Raw genomic sequence first — 4,953 nt, 5'->3', positions numbered from 1 at the left:
CTGATTCAGAATGGTAGATTTAATATAATTAATTGGGATCTAAAGAAACTCAAATTAGACATATTAAATTATGTGGAATTTATGATTAGTTGTAATTAATTTAAATATGTGTTAATTAAGATTTATTAAGACTAAGTGCTATTTAAATTAAGCTAATCTTATTCATGAATTAAATTAAGAAAGAATCTAGAATTATGAGTGTACGTGGGTGTGGAGAGAAACCTGTGTGGGTGTGCTAAGAATTTGGGTTATACAAGTGTGTGTATACATGTGACGTTGAGACAAAGGTGTGTGTGTGTGTGCTGGTGAGTTATAGAATCAATGAGAACAAAAGAAAAACAAAAAAAGAAAGGTGAACTCAATATGTTGAATAGGAATGTAATGGAAGCAAAAAAGGACTGAGAGAGAGAGTTAGCTGCTGGAAATCCAACTCAAGAGTTCAAGAAGAAGAAGAAATAAGGAAGGAAAAGCTAGGAAAGGTGTGGAATTAAAGGGGAGCTCAAGAATTTATCAAGATTCATCAAATTCAAGAGTTTAGGTAAGAAATTCAAGCTTAATACTTATAGATTGATTACTTAACAACCAAAATCAAGAAGTGAATCGGTTTAATTTCATGGAAATTGAAAGAATTAGGAAAAGAATGAAGAAAATTTGAGTTAGGTTTGATAATTAAGAAATTGATGTTGTAATTTAATATTTGAGTTTGATCTTTGTCATCCTTCATAAATTTGAAGGTTATCCTTACATGCATTGTGAATCTTCAAGATTTTAGAATTTAATTCATATTTTAAAGTTTATAAGTTTGGTTGTGATATAAATTAAGAAGTCAAATTATAGTTTGAGCTTGATAATGAAGAATTGGTTGGATTTTGATAAGTGTTTTATACACACATCATGGATTTTGAAGAATTTAAGATAATCAATTTCATGTTTTAAAGAAAAGAATGAAGAAATTTTATAAAAATCAAGTTTATGGAAATTTGGGGTTAATCCTAAAGTTAGACAACGTTTTGATTTTATTATGAAAGATAGGAATTGGTTTAATTTTAATTTTGAATCCATGCATGTAATTCAAGCATGTAATTCAAATTAAAAGTTTTATTCAAATTGAACATATTTTGAAGCATTCGCAATTAAGTTTTGGGTTAAAAAGTATGAGTTTATGAAGAATGAGATTTAATTTTATATTAAAGGAGTTTTGATGTCAATGGTTTAAAATTGATCAAGTTTTCTTAATTATTTAAGAGTTTGTATTATTTTAGACAAGCCATGTTAAACCTAAGTTTTGAAATTATAGTTTGGAATTATATTTTGAAAGCTTAATTCATATTTTAGAACTTATGAGATTGAAATTGGGTTTGATATGGATGAAATGAATTAAATTTAAATTTGGACAAATATGAAAATAAATTATAATTTATATTTGAGAATCAAAACTTAGTTTGATTTTGATTTAAATTTCATACATGCAAATATTGTTGAAAAGGCCTTATAGACTCAATTTTAAGTTTCATTATACAAATATATGTAATTAGGAATGTTTTTGCATATTCGAGTGAGTCATGCATAAATTTGGAGCCTTGGTAATGTGTATTGAAGTTTAACCAACGTTCTGGAAAACCCAGAATTCGTCACCGTCGCTCGAGCGAAGAAGTTGTTGCTCGAGTGTAGAATGCAAGCAACTAGTGTTTTTGTAGACCAAGAGGTTTGCTCGAGGGACCAGTGTTGCGCTCGAGCGAAGAGTCTTGTTTCAAAAAATTTTGAAAAGTCGCTTCGTATTTCGATTTCCATTCTCCTTCACTTCCAAGCATTCTTAGGCAAGAATTATGACTCAACAAGATTAATAAACTACCAATCAACATAAATTAGTTGGTTAAAGAATAAGTCATTGACTTAGTAATAATTGATTAAGAAGCCAAGTAAGAAATTGGTTTATTTAGAAAAGAATAATTTAGTAATGAAAGAATATGTGAAATGAGAACCTGATTCATTTGAATAAAGAAAGAACAAGCGTAGTAGACCTTCAGATTATTTAAACAGAAGACAAGAAAAGTCAAGTTTGATCAAGGAAACGATATTGTGCATCAATGTGTATATGTTATGTATTTGTGTAGGCCACACTCTATTGTCTGCCTAATCTGTCTGCTTTATCTGATCTACTAGCAGAGCCATCTCTGAGTAATAACTTAATAAAGTTATGTTCAACTTTATTTATTTTCTGTATATGAAATAAGACTTGTTTTATGAAATGCTATGTTTTGTACGATGAATGATTTTCCAGTTTCTGACAAGTACTCATGGCAACAATTTCGTGGTTCAAGTATGTTATCTGTTCCCAGAACTGGAGGTTCCTTTATAGAACTGACAAGTTATTCGTTCCCAGTACTGGAGGTTCCTTTATGGAACTAACAAGTTATTCGTTCCTAGTACTGGAAGTTCCTTTATGGAACTGACAAGTTATCCGTTTCCAATACTGGAGGTTCCTTTATGGAAATGACAAGTCATCCATTCCCAATATTGGAGGTTCTTTTATGGAACTGACAAGTTATCCGTTCCCAGTACCGGAGGTTCCTTATGAAATTGACAAGTATGACCCGTAATGCTCTGTATATGATCTGTTAGAGCTAATAGATGTACTATGTAAGATTAAGCATGAACTCTAATTTCTGTATATGATTTGAATAAGAATATGAATATGAATCTATTTCTGATTGAAATCTGAATATGCATAAGACTCTGTTTCTAATAAGAATCTGTTTCTGATATAAATTCTGATTTCTGACTCTGTGATGGACATCATTCATTAAAACCCTTTACTTTGTTATTATTCACTGAGTTCCAGCTTACCGTATTATTTATGTATGTAGGTGATCAGGTGCATGACTAGGCCTAGAGCTTCTACCCGGACTTTGTTTTGTCAGCCAACCTATGTGCCTTCCATGGAGGTTTCGAATATATCAAGTGGTTATGGCTATATGCATAAAGTTCAAGTCTTGTTTCCTTGTTTTTGTTTATTCTGTATTTAGGCCAAGTCCCTTCCTGTCTAGTCTGTATATATATGATGATGATGTGTAAATGTATGTACGTATAGTTTAAATTTTTTCTGTCTCATGTAAGTCTGCATAGCTCAATGGATGTTGTATAATTGCTATTTGCTTCCGCTAGCCCCTAATATTATGTTAATTTGTCTCAGAGGCCTTCGGTAATCCCATGATTACTGGCCAGTTACGATGCTAAACCTATAGGGGCGGGTTTAGGTTGTTACACCTAATTATGGCGGAGCCAACACTAAGTTGATCGAAATGGCCCAATGCTTGAAAGAGGGTAAGAGTTGCATTGCTCTGGCTTTGGTCGAAACTTTGATGGGTGTAGATGCTTTTTACATGTGAGAGACTACTCTGCTCGCAGGGAAACCACTGGTACTCCAGGTATTGTTTCCCACAATTTCTTATAAATAGCTCCCACATCACTTGGCACTCATTCTCTATTTTTCGCTCTAAGCCCTTTTCCTTACTTTTCTCTCAACGTACATCTCTCTATGTTTTAATCTCTCTTATTTTTCATCTATTCCCAGGGATGGCTAATAGATAAGTTGAAAGTGGTGGACCCTTGCCCTGTGTATTCAGCCAGAGCTTACTTTTTTCACCAACGGCTAGTGGATTTTCCCACAGAGGAATGGTTGTGCAACTGGATGTGCAGCAGATCTGCGGCTGATATTGCCTGGTGTTGCCTCTAGCTTAATTTGGCTGAGATGAGCTACAGCATGTCCCAACAACTGGGCATACAGTTGATTGGCATCACACACTACATGTTTTACATCCCTTTCTGGTTCAGACGCCAGTTTGGACATGACCAGGCCCGACCAGAAGAGGGGATGGAATACCCAGCTTCATTTCCCATTTGTGTTGCACACCTGACTCAGTACCTCACTGCTTGGAGGACAAGAGAAATGCTGGCCCTTGTCCCTAGCTTTAGTTGCACCCTTTCCGGCGAGTGCTTGGCTTGGCTTGAAGAAGAGGCACATGTTGGGCCAACTTTGACTGTAAAGACTTCTGCAAGCACGAGCAGAGGACGCAGGAACACCTAACTCACCTATGCTCCTAGTTTATTGCTTTGACCTTTCTTTTCAAGTTTTATGATGTAAAAGCAACTTTGATTTAAATCAGAGAGTTGGAGAATGTACTTTGTGTTGAAATCAATGGAATTAAAGTTGTGAGCATTAAAAATTTTCCTTTTGGTCCCAAAATGGTCTAAGTTGTAAAAGGTAAATTTTGAGGAAAATCACTCTTATTAAAACTTTTCAAAACCATTTTCGAAAATGATCACTTCCTAACACACACGGAATCAGCCCTCAAGATGTACCGCCCCAAATCAGAAGATCAGATTACAATTGCCCATAACTGCATTCACCATACTAGCTCTTTTGCCGAAATGAAGATCACACAATCGAGCTAACCGATAATAGAGAAAGATGGTCCGATCAAATAAACGAATAGGACAGTTAAGTTGGAGATGGTTATAGCCGAAATTCAGGATGAAGTTGCCTACGTATCCCAAAGATGGGAATCAAGCCTTACGTAGTTTGGTTCAGGTTCACTTGAGTATTAACTCTCTCCTTTTGAGCTCTAACTTTTGCCAAAGTCGCCCTATAGGGTTTTCAACCTTGCGAGCTCAGTTTTTCTTCATTTCTAATTTTTCATGCTCTAATTTTTGCCTAGGTCGCCCTTCCAGGTTTTCGACCTAATGAGCCTCTCAAGGATAGTATCTTTTCAACTTGTCCATATTGATCAGCTGTGAAAACTCTAGGCTATCTAGGTCCATGAGAATGATCCCCCCTCCTGACCAGATAGATTTGATGATGTAGGGACCCATTCTATTGGGTTAGAATTTGCTCCTAGGGTCATGGATGGGAGCTCAGTTGTCTTTCAATACCACGTCTCCTTCCTTGAGATT

General features: G+C 35.0%; 1 long non-coding RNA gene across 3 annotated transcripts; it reads left to right on the top strand.

Moving 5' to 3' along the window:
• Positions 1 to 295: 295 nt before the first annotated feature.
• On the top strand, positions 296 to 4,246 carry LOC114295964 (uncharacterized). Of its 3 annotated transcripts, XR_003641055.2 has the most exons (4): positions 303 to 538; positions 2,868 to 2,945; positions 3,194 to 3,428; positions 3,575 to 4,246. It is a non-coding gene; the product is annotated as an uncharacterized LOC114295964 (long non-coding RNA). The 3 variants fall into 3 exon arrangements; XR_003641056.2 differs by lacking the exon at positions 2,868 to 2,945 and having other exon boundaries at positions 296 to 538; XR_014366717.1 differs by having other exon boundaries at positions 2,868 to 3,428.
• The last annotated feature ends 707 nt before the right edge of the window (positions 4,247 to 4,953 follow it).

Source organism: Camellia sinensis, chromosome 4 (assembly GCF_055761805.1).
Source record: "Camellia sinensis isolate YWXY chromosome 4, ASM5576180v1, whole genome shotgun sequence".
In the NCBI taxonomy this organism is placed as follows: Eukaryota; Viridiplantae; Streptophyta; class Magnoliopsida; order Ericales; family Theaceae; genus Camellia; species Camellia sinensis.
This window is presented reverse-complemented; position numbering and strand designations above follow the sequence as displayed.